Source organism: Amblyomma americanum, chromosome 11 (assembly GCF_052857255.1).
Source record: "Amblyomma americanum isolate KBUSLIRL-KWMA chromosome 11, ASM5285725v1, whole genome shotgun sequence".
NCBI classification, from domain to species: Eukaryota; Metazoa; Arthropoda; class Arachnida; order Ixodida; family Ixodidae; genus Amblyomma; species Amblyomma americanum.
Genome location: NC_135507.1, coordinates 91767021 through 91783084, shown reverse-complemented (window position 1 = coordinate 91783084; position 16064 = coordinate 91767021). Strand labels below are relative to the sequence as shown.

General features: G+C 46.7%; 1 long non-coding RNA gene across 1 annotated transcript; it reads left to right on the top strand.

Moving 5' to 3' along the window:
• Positions 1-1107: 1107 nt before the first annotated feature.
• Positions 1108-2940, top strand: LOC144110865 (uncharacterized). Its single transcript, XR_013309938.1, has 2 exons — positions 1108-1227; positions 2781-2940. It is a non-coding gene; the product is annotated as an uncharacterized LOC144110865 (long non-coding RNA).
• The last annotated feature ends 13124 nt before the right edge of the window (positions 2941-16064 follow it).

The following is a 16064-nucleotide window of genomic DNA, read 5'->3' as shown; positions in this document are numbered from 1 at the left end:
TGCGTGCTCACAGCCACCCTCCTACCTCTCCCCTCCTTTTTCTTCCACTTTGAAGCATATCCGCATATCCTTCTGCGCTTCTTCAGCTGGGTTGCTTTTCTTGCTATCGCTGCAAGCATTCTAGGTGCAGGCTCCTCTCGGCATGCACACAGGCAGTACGCGTGTTAGGTTGTACTGCATAGGCCGTGGACGCGGACCCGCTGAAGAATCAGGCGGGTCCCATGGACGTCTCGGAAACCAATGCGAGAAGCTTCGGTTCGGTGACGCTACGGTTTTCTTAGTTTGGTGGGGAGTCTGGAGAACGTCGTTGTGAATGGAAAGCGGGAGCCGGAACAGATAGCATGAAAGTGTACACAGCTCCCCTCTCGCTTCTAGCCTTGAGAGGAGAAAGCTCGCTCGCCTTCCACCCCCTTTCTAAAAGAAAAAAAAAAGAAAAAGGGCGCTCTGAGCTCCCAGAACCGGTAGAGTAGTTCGTACTCCGCAGTTCTTGTCATGTGACTGCGCATCAACCCCTCCCCACTCCCGCACTTAGACACGCTACGCCACCCCCCTCATGTGATTGTGACTCCGTCGCCTTTCTTCCAGCCATGCTTCGTTTGCTAGAGTGACAACAGTTCAGTTGGAGTCCAGCCACCCCCGTTCCAAAATAGCGCACGTGTTTGTAAAATATATAATTATAATTGGTTTTTTTAGCGAAAGGAAATGGCGCAGTATCTGTCCTATATATCGTTGGACACCTGAACTGTGCCGTAAGGGAAGGAATAAAGGAGGGATTTAAAGAAGAAAGGGAGAGGTGCCGTAGTGGAGGGCTCCGGAATAATTTCGACCACCTGGGGATCTTTAACGCGCACTGACATCGCACAGCAAAAGAAAAATGGGATGTGTACGCGATCCGCGCCTTAGACGCTGACGTTGGTATGCAGCTTGTAGCAAAAGAAAGCGCCATAGAAGAACTGCGGGGCAATATGGTGACGGTTGAATGGGAAGCCAGCCAGCCACCAGCGTCGGTAACCCTTTCGGGTTTCAGTAAGTGTCATCATTTACTTTTTGGTCACATTTGTGATTGACTCTGTCATAATTGAGTGCGTCGCATGAAATGCAGGCACGGAGCGCGCAATGGAGCGGCAAAGAACGCGGCTTGCTCTGGAAGCAGAAGTAGGCGCCGTCCCGAACACTCCCGAGACCGAGACTGAGAGCGGAACGCAGCCACCAACCAAGAGACAAAAAGTAAGTGTGGTTTTCGTTATCCCCAACATTCTCTTCACCTATTTTGCTTCGGTAACCTTTAACGCTATAATATATGGCGAACAAAGCATGGTGCTTGCCTGAGAAAGAACATAAATTCAATGTTGAAGGAAGTAGACAAGCATTTTATTTTTCAGGAATGGTAAGCAATGTGGACATACGATGAACAAAACATTGCTACTGCCTGACGGCTGGAGCGAGTAAATCGCGATGAGTGGAGGTTAACCATCGACACCGACAGCAGAGTGACCGCTCGGATAAGGAATATCATCGTCATCAGCCGGACTATACCCACTCCACGGCGAAAGCCTCTCGCATATTCCTCCAATTAACCCGGTTCTATGCTAGCTGCATCCACTTGACCCCTGCTAAATTCTTTGATTCCTAAGGAAGAAAAGCGTAGCACGGGGCGGCAGAAAATTAGGTGGGCGGATGAGGTTAACAGATGATGTAAAGGTGAGCAAAAGTTCGAGCTAACATGTAATACAGACAAATGAAATATTTGTAACTCTTCTATAGCATGCGTTAAGGAAAGATAGAATGTTCTGCTGGCGGCCAGCTGAAATTCCGGGCAGAAATTCGCCTTCTCATTGTCTACTCAGGATGCCACAAAAACAGCTTTCCTGCAGTTTTTTGTGGCAATGATTCTGCCGGCAAAGCTCGTTTTCACCGTTGCCGGAAGATTGACCCATCTTTTTGCCAGTGGTCGACTGCAGCTTAAAAGTAGTTCAACCGTTATTTCTTCCGGCTATCTGCGGCTAGTGAGAACACCGGATTGCTAAGTTTAAATTACTATTGCGCCTGGAGGCAGCGAAGATAGAAAGAATGAATAATAGTCTGCACCAACTACCACAAAACGTTCAGCATAGTGGCCTCTGCGGTTGGAGCATTGTTGAGCAGTCTTAAGGCAAGCTCAGAGTTTACACTTCACTGACGAAAATGTGTACTGGGGCATTTTACTGTCATCTCAAGTAAATTTAAAGAATGTAAGTAATTGATACATTGTAAAATTTTTTTGCATACATTAGGTTCTCCATTTTTCCTCTTGTTTGTCAGAGATTAAGTGGCTAAAAGAAAGCACACGAAATGTTATAACCTGCAGGGTATCGTGCTGCATTTTGGAAAAGTTCGTGATAATCGGAACTTTAAAACTCTCGGCTGTGGCGCATGCAATACGAAGACAATTGTGTCTTCGTATTGTCTTCGTAATATTCAGTTAGGTTTGTATGTTTACTTGTGGTAAATGGATTAGGTGGTAATGGCATGTGAAATGCACATTTGGTTCTTCCACTCATTAACCAGTTAGGTTTCTATGTTCCTTTGTGCTCCTCTTAAATGGGTGAAATGGTAAAGGCAGTAAAATGAACATTTTGCTTCTTCCACTCTTTTTCATGATTACCTCTTTGCATAGATGTTGCTTGTGGTCTTGAACCACAATCCGAGCCAAAAGCAAGGACCTGATTCCTTGAAACTGAATTCAGAGCTTGTGCAATGCTACAACTGCTCTACACTTGGTTTTGCTTTTATTTTTTCAGGGTACACATGCTCCAAGTTTCCTGGAGTGTCGGGACAACCGTTTAGATACAGCCTTTCCTCCATGGTCTCCCGAGAAATCAAATGACATCGTGGACAGTTTGTAACGATATTTGTTACCGTTTTAAAATAAATTCTCAAAACTCATACCTGATCAATGTACTCTGCGGCATTAATCTATTTTGTGGTGATCATATGGATGCATTCACGGAGTACTTTACTGTTGATTAAAGATACAGATCCGCACGAGTACTACCGTTATGCGCTTATATCACATCCACATCGCAAAATTTTACATCACATCCACATCGCAAAATAAGATATCACATCCACGCCACAAAATCGAAGCTTACATCCACACTAGGAAATGTGACCTCAAATCCACATCACAAAATCGGAAATCACATCCAAATCTAAAAATCGGACATCACATCCACATCAAGAAATCGGACAAAATCGGATGTGAATCCATATCAGGAAATCAGACATCACAACCACATCAAGAAATCGGACATCACATCCGCATCAGGAAACCGGACACCACAACCACATCAGAAAATCACATCACAAAATCGGACATCACATCCACATCACAAAATCGGACATCACATTCACATCACAAAATTGGACATCACATCCACATCAGGAAACCGGACCTCGCATCCACATCAGGAAATCGGACCTCACATCCACATCAGGAAATCGGACATCACATACACCTCAGGAAATCAGACATCTCAACCACATCAGGAAATAGGACCTCACATCCACATCACAAAATCAGGCATTACATCCACATCACAAAATCTGACATCACATCCACATCATAAAATCGGACATCACATCCACATCACAAAATCAGACATCACATTCACATCACAAAATCAGACACCACATCTGCATCAAAAAATCGGGCCTCACATCCACATCACAAGATCAGACATCACATCCACATTCAAAATCGGCTTCAAATTACCTGCAGACTTTCCACAAAACATCGTTAACAAAAATCCCTCAAATGGATTCATCATATCCTCATCAGACGTTTATTCAGCACGTGCACATCAGACAATCGGCAGCAAATTTTCTGGAAACATTCTACAAAACATCATCACAAGTCTTCACCAGAAACTCCTCAGAGGATGCATCATATCCTCATCAGACAATTAGTCGGCACGTGCACATCAGACAATCGGCGGCAAATTTTCTGGAAACATTCCACAAAAAATCATCACAAGTCTTCACCAGAAACTCCTCAGAGGATGCATCATATTCCCCTTCAGACAATAAGTCATCACGTGCACATCAGACAATCGGCGGCAAATTTTCTGGAAGATTTCGACAAGGCCTCCACACAAACATCAACATGAACACCACAGAAATTATGTTTTGTGTGATGCGAATGAGCAATAAAGATTCTGCAGAAACTCCATAATTTTTTTGTAAGGGATCATAGCGCATTTCAGGCTCGCTAAAGTCTTCGCGTCTAATTAAGTAATATATAACTCAGTTTTTTGGCCGCACAAAAATCTTGGACCAAGCGCGTTACGGCCACAAGGGCCAGCTGAGCGATCGTACGCATACACGACCGCTCGCTGGACTCCAAATTTATGCAATTGAAACAAAAACCCCGTACTTCCTTCGTGTGGACTGCGGGGGAACGGCGATTGGCCGAAATGGAAACCGCAACACAAGTGCTTGTATACCGAATAAGGTTCGTGAAGGGCGAATGCCTGTGAACTAGGTAGACATACACAGCGCCGGGTAAGCAGAGAGGTGTGCTGGAAGGAATCTGGCGCTCGCTTGCAAGGATGTGCCACTTTGGCGTTAAGCAAATCCTAGATTTAATGTGCGGTCTCATGCATTCACTGCAGAATTGATAGGTTCGTCGACAGTCAGACCAGTGAGGGCAATCGGCTAGGGGAGAGTTCCATCATATATATTATTATTCGTAGAAAACTGTCATATCGCCAGTGACAACGTGCACTTGTAATACGCGCATTTGGTCAAATATGTATCAGCTGTTGATATCTTTTCAACGGCACAAGCTGAAGTGAATATGTGTTTGCATGTACACATATAACGAAATTTAGCCACCATCGGCATTCATCCATCTGCCGTAGATTGAATGTGTCTAGCGCGCGCAGTTTGAAGACCCTGAGCCGGAAGCATTGCTGCGTAACCATCCCTTTCCCTCGGTCCGCAGATGGTGCCTCACACAGCGCTGCACGGATCACTATGGTACGACACGTAAATGCCTGTACACCTTTTAAATCGGGACGCTTTTCATTGTGCTATTTACCACACCCTTCACGACATCTGTCATCCCAGCGTCCGAGATACGTAGCACCTGGTCACTCAGCGGAGCGTCTGGCCGAGCATTAAAACCGTTGTTATCCAGCGGAATAGCTCGTGCCTCGCTTGCCAGTCCGCCAAAGTGATCCACCATTCGAAGTCTCCCGCAAAGCATTTTCTGCTACCTAGCTATCGCTTCGCCCATACACCTGTACATCTCGACCTGGTTGGGCCACTTCTGGCGTCCCATCACTCCCGGTAGATCTTCAGCAATAATTGATCGCTTGACTCACTGGCCGGAAGCTGTGCCCATTCCGGACATTATCGCGGAAAGTGTTGCACAGGCCCTCGTATCGCCATAGTTTCGCGCCTTGGCTGCCCTGGCACAGTCACAAAGGACGGCGGCAAGCAATTTCAACGGCCTTACATCCTCTCTACTTGGATCTCCTTTTCCCAGGACACGGCTCAGCTATGCCCGGGTTAAGTGTTCTTGCTTGGATGAGTGGCGGAGCAATGCTGACCAACGTCATTCAGCGGCGATACCCCTGAGGATACACGGGAAACCATGCTCTCGCAACTCACCACCTGCATTTTACAAGTCCCCTCCACGGTTTCCTGTTGGATTTTTGTTCATCAACGTGGCCTAGGCTTTCATTTCTATGTATTTGCTTTTTCCCACTCAGCATGTTTCTTGTATGCACCTCGTCTTTGTGGTGCGGCTTGAGTTGTCATCCTGAAATACTATTTTGTCGTTCTTTAACTGCTGTTTCGCGTTCCGTGATGTCGCATATTGGATTTTTCTTATGCGTGCTTATTCCCTGTGCTTGTTATGTTCTACTTCTCTCATTTGCATAGGTTGGCGTCATCACTTACTGATGTGTATTAATGCAGGAATGCATTTAACAACTACATTTTCATCTCCCATTGTCCGTCACGGTTCCGCCAACCAAGGCTACAGGACCTCCACAGGTGCCCTAGTGAGGCTCAGAGGAGTTTCAAAAATTCTCGTGTGTCGATGGAAGTACTACTTGTAAGTATTACTTCATTGTCAAGTGAAGCAGTAAAAACTGCGAACGTTTTTTTATCACTGCCTACAATAACGACATTGCGAAGGCAAACGGTTTCTAGTCTAGGAGAGTTTCTATCGCATGCGCCCAGGCGCCAAGGATTACAGCCGCCGCACGGTACACACAACTTTTTGAACAAGAAATGCGAGGTGGCTGAAAATCCAATATCTAGTGATTTAAAGATTCCTCAAAAACTGTACGTTGTTTACAGCCACTGAAGATATGTCAGCAAGCATGAATTCGTGCAGTGGAATAATCTAGGCATAGCAGGGATTAGACCGATGATTTTCATTTCGTTTGGTCGCGCCTACCTGAATTAAAGTGGAAAGTCAATGATCTGCCTTGTTTCTCGTTATAATTCCCGGTCTCAGTATTCAAGCCACCCCATGCAAACGGCTGCGTTAACACGAATTTCACGACCATTGTTCGTGAGATGCTAACATCACTGATACCGTATCACTCAGGAGCACAAGAAGTTTGCAGGGTCCCCTACAAGGCTGAACCTAAAAGAAGGAGTCCAGTAAAACGGCGAGTTGAGCGACTTGGCGCATTCTTGAACGAAAACAGCGCAGGAACACGTAAACGAAATAAGAAGCACCGGTTCCGTCCTCTTTCTTGTCTCTGGTCCTCAGCTGTTTTCGTTCAAGTAAAATAACAACTGAAGACCAGAACAGCGTCACTATCACTGTTAGCGGCATGTCAAGATTATTGATGTGTTGCGGTGTACAAGAATTCTGCACAGTCCTCTGCAACACTGGCCCCAAAAGAAGAACTTACAATCAGCAACAGAAACAAGAAGAACGTCACGATCATTGCTCGCGGCAAGCAACCATCCTTGATGTAGTGCTGCGGGGTGCAAGAACTCTGCAGTCTTCTGAAAACCTTGTGACAAAACAAGAGCTTACGATAAGCCAATGCGTTCACAACAACGTCACAATCATTGTTCGTCGAAAGCTAGCATTATTAATGTGCAGCTGCATGTTAGAAGAATTCTGCAGAGTGCCCTGCAAATGTGGTCACAAAAAAGACCTTACTATCGCCATCTGTATCAACAAGTACGTCAAAGTCATAGTTCGTGCCAAGCTTGATCAGGGGTACAGGAATTCTGCAGAGTCTGCTAGAAGGCAGGGTCTACTACAAGTGCATGAGCGGTAGCGTCCATAACTGCGTCAACTAGACTGTCACGTTCACTGTTCGCGGCATGCTAACATTATTGATACATTGGTGGGAAGTATAAGTATTCTGCAGACTCCTCTGCAAGTTTGATAATAAAGGGAGAACTTATGCCAGCCAACTTTAATAAAATCGTCTGTCCGACAATACTTTCCAATTTCACCTTTAGTATATGCATTATCCTTGAGCCCCTTTGCTTGCGTACGGTTCAAAGCAGATATGCTCGTGCTTTTTCCTTCCTCAAAGTTGTATAATGATGCAGGTCCATTTTGATGATGTCGCCTATTTCTGCCTTGCTGAAAAACGCGTAGGTAAGATTCTTATTCAATTTGATTTCGTGGAGGGCTGGGGCAAAGCTCTCTCTCTCTCTCTCTATATATATATATATATATATATGTATATATATATATATATGAAAAGTATTTTGTTATATAAAGGTATTTCATAGACTCGTTTCTGTGTTCATTTAGATGTATAAACGGCACATAGATATGTCAAAGGTATTTCGGTTAAGATAATAAGGTACAAGCCACTATTTCCGGTGACATTAGCATAGAAATGAGAAGATGTTCGGTTCTCCGCAGTTCTTTATCATCACGTTACAAGCAGTGCGGCCTGCAGGTACTGAAAAATTTCGCCTCTGAAGCGTCAGACGACGGCTGGGTCCTCGATGCTTCTCGTGTTTCATCGGGCCCAATTTTTACACATTTTGCAGATATAAACTTGGTCCATGTGCATTGAGCCTGACAAAACGATGCATGCGCTACATAAAAATTGCACTACAGTTGCGTGGCGTTCGGAATGGAGCTTGAATGAGGAGAAAACTCGTTTTTTCCTGTTGAGTTGGGCGTATTCAGCCTTATTAAGATCTTATTTCCCTACTTCTTTCACTGTTAGTTTCTTCTTCAAATCAGACAACCGCCTCTTTCTCGTAGTGGCGGTTTTTAGCCGACTAAGTGCACTGCAGTTTTATTTTCTTGCCATTCGTATCGAGTAAACTTGCCGTGAGGGAGCGTTCAAATCTCTCCCAAAGTGGACTGCTGACGCGCCCCATTCTGTCGCTCTTGATTTGTCGCTTTTTTAGGGGCACGTCGTCTTCAAAAGGCAGATAAAAAGGTCCCGGCCGAGATAAACTCTTTCCAGCATGTACTACATTCAGCTTCATCCAGAGTTTTTAAAAATTTCGCATAAGCGGAAGTAAGCTATGTGGTAAGCAGCAACATTCGTTGAACTTCAAAAGCCCAACAATACCCATCAATAGGCTTCTGCGCTCAGAGAGAACACCTCTGTCATGGTCAGTAAATCTACGCGTGTGTCAACAACGATCACTGATCATGCATTAGTTACGTATAATAATGCTGTGTTCTTCAAGGGAATACTTAACAGGGAATAAAAAGGACATAGGGGCATAATCACTCCCTGCCCAATGATTTTTGTGTTTGGTTAATAGACTACAACTTCTTGTGGTTATTTTCTGCTGATGGGACTGTTTCGCCTCTACGAAATCCACATGGAGGATCCCACGCGGTCAGTGGAGGCTCTGTTCAGAAAGCAGTGCTCACTATTTGCTCAAGATGATTCTTGCGACTAGCTTCTTTTCCTTGGAGCACGTATTTTTCTCATAACATCTTTATGTGCAGAAGAGGTGAGCCGTATTATGGAGTAGAAATACGTGAACGTTGAGAGGCATGACCCGATTCAGGGAGTGTTTTAGAATTTCCGTGCAACTAAGATAAATCATTACAGGCATTAATAAGGTTAACGTCCGGCTGCCAACCATGAATTCAGTGTTTCTATTCGCTGCCAGGTCGCTGTTCTTGTTTGCAGAAGCAAGTGTTGACGTGCGTTTGCTCCGGAACAAGTCACCGCTATGTGCCCAGACAAGCTTCCGGGATGAGTCCACCCGAGGCTCCGAGGCTAGGCCTAGGGCCATCGGTGACGCGGTGGCAGAGGTGGCTTTGCCGGCGTCGTTCACAATGGCTTCAGCGACACCTCTTTTGACAACTGAGATTCAGCCACAATTCTTTTGACAACTGAGCCTGAGCCCCAGCTCTTGGCTCCTTCTCAAGGTCCATCAGCGGCAGCGCACATCCCCCATTCTCCGAATGCACCTCAACTGGTCAGCGATCTGCCCTCTGGGCGGAACTCGGCAATGGCTGCCCAGCCTCCACTGCTGGATGGGGCTTCAACCGTGCAGCGTGAGGTGGAGAGTTCTCCAATGGACCTGTCTTCAGCACCTCCATTCGTACCACCGGCATCCCGCAGTTCTCAAAAGCGTTCATCAGCGGACATTGCACAGGATTCGTCTTCTGCCAACTGCAGCTCACAAGGCAATCTTTCCTCCCCAGCATATGCCAATCAGGTGGTTGTGTCGACATCGGGATCGGTATCGTATAAAGTGGCCATTAAAGCTCTGGCAGCCAAAAAGCTGCCAGACATTCCGACAGGATTCTTCAGGTGAACCTGGAGGAGTGTTTTGTGACCAAAGGTTTTCTTGACTTCACTTCTAGAACGAAGTCTAATACCATCACTGTGTGGCTCCGGACTTTGGCTGCTGTCGAACGTCTGCAAACGCTCAAGTGCATATTGATTACAAGCGAGTCTCGGTGCAGTCCAGGTGTACCTAGAAGAAGGTTTGGACCTACAACGCTTTCTTGTTTACAACGTCGACGTTGCCGAAGACCAGACGACCCTCCAGAGTGAGTTATACTGTCCAACCAACCGTGTCATCCAAGGGCACTATATGGGAAAGGTACGCTCGTACCTCGTCACACTACAAGGCCCAGCAACTAGAACGACTTTACTAACATGGCTGTACTCTGCGGCCCCGCCCTTCCAAACCGAGTGCTGTCTATTGCTACAGCTGTTTCAGGCCTGGCCACATGCACCGATCATGCCATTTTACAACGCAAGATGAGGCTCGGCCGCAAGGCACATCGTCTTGCACGTGCGCACCTTGCAAGACTGACGATGACGAGATCACACCTCCAACTTTCCCAGCGAAAAGAAAGCAACTGAGAAGGTTCAGCGTGAGATCCGTAAGCAAGTGCCTCTGAACCAAAACAGAGCCCCGATACAGACATCAACAGGTTTTTGGCTCTCCAGTGGGATGAAGACGATTGGCTGGAGCTTTCTGAGCCCACTCCACCTGCAGCCCCGGCCCATCAGTCGTACAGTGATAGAGTGCGCAAGGATTGCCGTTGCCTTCAATCTACACAAAAGCACGGCATGCTGGAACCTCCGCGTGAGGACATGGCAGCAGTTTACGACCAAGTTTCCCGCCTTTTAGCCGAGGTCGCAAAGCTACGGCAACGCCGTGAACTGCTTGCTCGCCGTAGACAACCAGCGGAATCCCACTAGACGCCAATCAACGCTGCAGCGCCTTCGACTACGTACAGCCCTCATTCGTTTTCCGCAGACCCTGCCAGGTCTTCTGCAGCACTGCATGATAGCTCAAGAACATCCCTTCTCCGATTCATGGTAAACCAGTTTTCTAACCTGACATCAGTTCTATTACAACGCTTGGAAGCCTAATCGAAAATGTCGAGTACACGTTGTTGTGGTGTGCTCCAGTGGAACTGCAGAGGGATCTCGATAAACCTGGACCTCGGAGAGCTCAAATCTTGACTTGAACAAACTCCAGGTGTGGGCCCTGCTACTACAGGAGACCAAAGCCTTACAACCATTCCGGGCTTTAATCGAAACATATCTCCTTCAATGAACGAAAGTCGTGTGCACACTTCTGTCCCTCCGGGAAACGCGGCGGTGTACGTTGATGCGCGTTCTCCTTAAGTTCGTATCTCTCTAGAAAGCTGGTGCACCTCATATAAAGAGGTAGTGGCAGTGGCAGTGAAAATCCAAATATAGGCAATCCCATCACCAGAGAGGAAACCACCGCGGCAATGAGGGCCATTACGAAAAACACAGCGGCAGGAGCAGATAGAATTAGAAACTGTCTCATAAGAAATTTAAGCGACGAAGCGGTGGACCAGTTGACGGCCTACCTAAACAGACTATGGAAAAAAGGAAAGATAATAGCTGAGTGGAAGCATGCCGTAGTAGCCATGATCCCCAAACCAGGCAAGAAGCTGCAGATCGAGAACCTCAAACCAATCTCCCTCACTTCTTTCCTGGGAAAACTGTACGAGAGGATCGTCATGAAACGCATCCAGGAACACCTAGAAAACAAGAGGCTCTACCCGGACACCATGCTCGGCTTCAGGGCGAACCTCTCGACGCAGGACGTACTTCTGCAGCTTAAAGAAGAAGTCCCGGAGACAACGCCCAAACAAAGAAAGAACGTAGTCATGGCACTCGACATAAAAGGTGCCTTTGACAGCGTCGACCACGCCGCTATAATGGAGGGGCTAAACAACACCAACTGCGGAAGAAGAATCCATGACTATGTCAAAGACTTCTTGACCAACAGAACGGCCACGGTGGAACTAGGGGAGCTGAGGAGTGACGTCTTCACCACCCCAAGCAAAGGAACACCCCAAGATTCGGTCATCTCGCCCATACCCTTTAATGTGGCGATGATTGGCATAGCGAGAAGACTCAGCAGAATCCAGAACATCGAGCACGCGATGTACGCAGACGACATCACGGTCTGGGTGAACCATGGATCACCGGGGGAAGAGCAAGAACTGCTACAACGAGCAGCAAAATGCGTTGAAAGATACGTGAAGAAAAGAGGACTAGCCTGCTCTACAGAATATTCCGAACTATTGAGGGTAAGAAGACATCCCACCGACGCGCCGCTCGAAGTGAAACTAGAGGGGCGAAACATCCCGGAGAAAAACATGATAAGAGTCCTAGGGATGTGGCTGCAAGCAAGCAGAAAATGCAGCCACACACTCTGCCTGCTCGGCAAGTCGGCCGAACGGGTAAACAGAATGATAACCAGAGTCTCCAATGGAAGACATGAAATGAAAGACACGCTAAAACCAGTAAGAAGCCTCATAGTCAGTAGGGTCATCTACTCGCTGCCATACCATTCCATGATCAAAAGTGAAACGGAACAGGCAGAGACATTCCTATGGAAGGCCTACAAGACGGCACTCCATCTACCAAGAAACACATCGATTGAGAAGCTGCTACAGCTAGGAATTATCAACACCTTTGTGGAGCTGGCAAAAGCACCGCACGAAGCACAGCTGCAACGACTCAGAAACACGTCTGCAGGTCGAGCGCTCCTGACAAGGTTGGGTCGCGACTCAAGGGGGCATTTCGATCGAACCGCCGATATAGCCGACGAGATCCACAAAACCTTGCTGGTCAATCCCATTTAGAAAAAACATGGACCCGAATCTCCACGTGGCCAGGAGACAGGCGCGGGCAGATTATGTGGAGAGGTACTTAGCCATATTATAAAACACAGTCTTCACGAATGCAACCATGTATCCATGGAATAGACGAGAAAGCTACTACAAGACAGCTTCGGTGGTAGTTGATAACGCAGACAATCTAATCACCTGTGCAACTACACGTAGCGTCAGGATAGCGGAAGCGGAGGAGGTCGCTGTTGCGCTGGCAGCGGCTGAGGGCTATCGAAAAGAATGATTGGTCATCCTAACGGACTCAAGAGACCTGCAGAAACTATACGAAAGGTAGAATCTGCAGGCCTGCCTTCGCTATACTCCGCGAAGCAGTACACCTCAGAAGAACAGCAACCCACAAATTAATCTGGATTCCGGCACACACGGGGATAGAAGGAAACGAAAGGACAGACAGCTTGGCTCGAGAGATCACGTACCGAGCCGAGCGGCCATATGCCCTGGGACAGCACTTCACCATGGAGATCGGATTTTCAGAATACCTAAACTATCAAACAGGCAGCGGAATTAGATACTCCCCGCCACATAAGGACCTCACAGCACAAGAAGCAGCTAGTTGGCGGAGCCTGCAAACAGGAACATTCTTTAACCTACATATACTTAGCAAAATGTATCCTACCCAGTATAGGAACACATGCCCGTGGTGCGGGGCAACCCCCACGCTTTACCATATAACCTGGGAGTGTAAGCGAAACTACACGTTCTACCAACACAAAACCCCGAGTGCGGAGCAGTTGGAGAGCCGGCTCAACAGCTGCGAGCTCGCTGCCCAAAGGGCAATGGTGCGGCACGCAAGCGAAGCAGCGCAACTCAGTGGAGCCTTGGACTAGGGGCCCAACCCTGCTTTGAAGGTGAAGAATCTGCAGCGGTGAAGACGAAGACCGAACGCTAAACCCTTAATGGACCAAATAAAGTTTTTCTCTCTGTCTCTCTTTCAAACGTCCACCTCCCGACCTTGAGTCCTGTGTTTCTGTTCGCCGCCAGGTCGGTGTTCTTTTTTGCAGAAGGAAGTGTTGACGTGAGTTTGTTCGAGAACAAGTCACCGCTCTTCATATCGCGAGTAGTAAAGAGAGTAAAGAAAACAGAACGCAGTGGCATTGCGAGTGCCAGTCTTTTAAAACAGTAGCGTTAACGGTCCCTTGCAGCGGAGAACCTGGTGAAGATGGCGTCATCGCCGAAGTGTGCGGAAAAGCCGCCGCACCCATGGAGATTGTTGGGCCTCTCCAGGTGCTAGTCGCAGAATCATCGTGCCGTCAGTACATATCCTCATCATGCGGGTGGTGCTGCAACGCATTCACTTGCCTGGTGCGCAGTAAGTGAAAGCTCAAACAAGAAAAGAAAGAATGAAGTAAGAAAACAATGCGCGCAGTGCTTTGACATTTACACTTATGTTCGCGAGGAACGCGAATCTTCGTCGGCAAGTAGAGGCGCTTCAGCACAAGGCTTAACAGTGACGTGAGAACGCCATGCGGCTTGACATCGGCGAAAAGCTATTGCTGCACCTTTCATTGTGAATTAAAGATGAGATGGGTTCCGTATAAAGAAAGGCTTGGAATGATTGCACTCTCCAGAAGCTCCACAGGATATCCGAGTACTTGATGTGTGCAGCTATCACTGAACACAGGAGTCGACGGCGGGCATGCGACCTGCCCAACCACATCTCTCTCATAGCCGCCGAGCAAGAATGGAGGCCTTCATTGCCGCCGACTGAGATTTTACGCACAAGGAGCTATTGTTCGTCGTGCTGGTATATATATTGCCAGACTTCGCTAAAGCAAATGACTGCCAATATGATGTCTGCTCGTAGCAATACCTTTCTCTCTTTTCATGGTTAATAATTCCTGCCTGCACTAATAATTTTATCTGGAACTTCCCACATGTAGAGGCAAAATATTAAAAGCAATAATTTAAGAACAACGCTCCTATGCTATGCAACAGCGATTGTGTCTGTCAGGATGTTGTCTCATTCACTCCCCATGAGTAGCACTGCAATGTGCAAACACATTGCGCAGGTGTTTTCTTCCTTCATTTTCCTTTTTTGTGAGAACTTATACATATTGCCCACTATCTACTGATTAACCAATCTGTGCGGCACCTGGCGATGCAGCGAAGAAGCGATATATGGAGGTTCAATAAAAGACGCCCCATGCCAGCTTAATAGAAACCCACTACCATTGCGCCAGGATATGTAGAGATATATCCTAAGCTGCCATGATATGGCAGCGTATTGACCTACAAGAAGCTATACAAGGCCCATGTACAATAATTCCAATGCACGCATCAGTTTTTCGATCGTTTCATAGCGCTTGATTAAGTGCAAAGCTACATTTAATGCAAGAAAAAATTTCTAAAAGTTGTTTTGTGTTCAGTGTTTGAAATTTTGGAATATGTGCAAAAGCACTCTTTGGATAAACAGCGCTATTATCTGTCACTCGTGTAATGTCCCATTTTTGTGTTGTTGGATAAAAGTTTAGACACATGTAGCTATTCTTTTCGGCCGAGCAGTTTTAAAACTCTTACCAAGCGCACTTGCTGTCGCAGCCTCCTGTGTACTGAATAACAAGCCACACATGCTCTGAAGGGTGCTATCCGAGAAGGCTGACATGTATTCGTTTAATTAAACTTGCACGCTGTCGGAATAAGGCACCTACGTTTAAGTGTGCCCATGATACGGGCATACTGTTTACAATCATGCGCCTGCATCTGACATGCATCTGTTGATATTGCTTCTTACACTCTCCCTGTTTTAGTTAGCGCGTCCTTGAGCCTAAAAAGGCAACACCACCATGTGTGGCAATATTCGAGCTGTGCAGAATACTCAAATGGTATGATCATGGAAAAAAATTATATGGGAGCTGTGTGGCGTAACACAAAAGCAGGTGTTGTGGATTTGTCTACAGCGGAGCTTACATAAAATGCAAAACTTCACAATTACAAACACAGACAAGATCATTTACAAAGCTTTTTGCAGCTATGTACGCAAATAGTTTTTCACCGTAATTGGAGCTGCGCGGCATGCCTTAAGGGCATCTTTATAATGAGCTTGCACTGAGAAGGAATTTGGCTGCTTTTCCATCAGTAAGCATTCCCATATAGACACTATGCATGAAATATTTTTATTATAAACCACACAAAAATGACACACCCTTTTAACTTCAAAGAGCATGTTGAGCACATCATAGACCTCTCCTACTTTTCACCAGGGAGGGAACACAGAGCCATTCAGTCTGAACGATGTGACTTTTGGGAAGTGCCAGAATGCATAAATGAATAAAGGACACTATAGACGGATACAACTTAAGTCTGCGGTGGAGCTTCGCCCACATGCAGGACCACAGCGCAGAATTCGTTCACGACAAAAAAGTAGTCCGTTTCTGAAACTTTTGTTGCTACCGTGGCAAGAAGCTGATCTGAA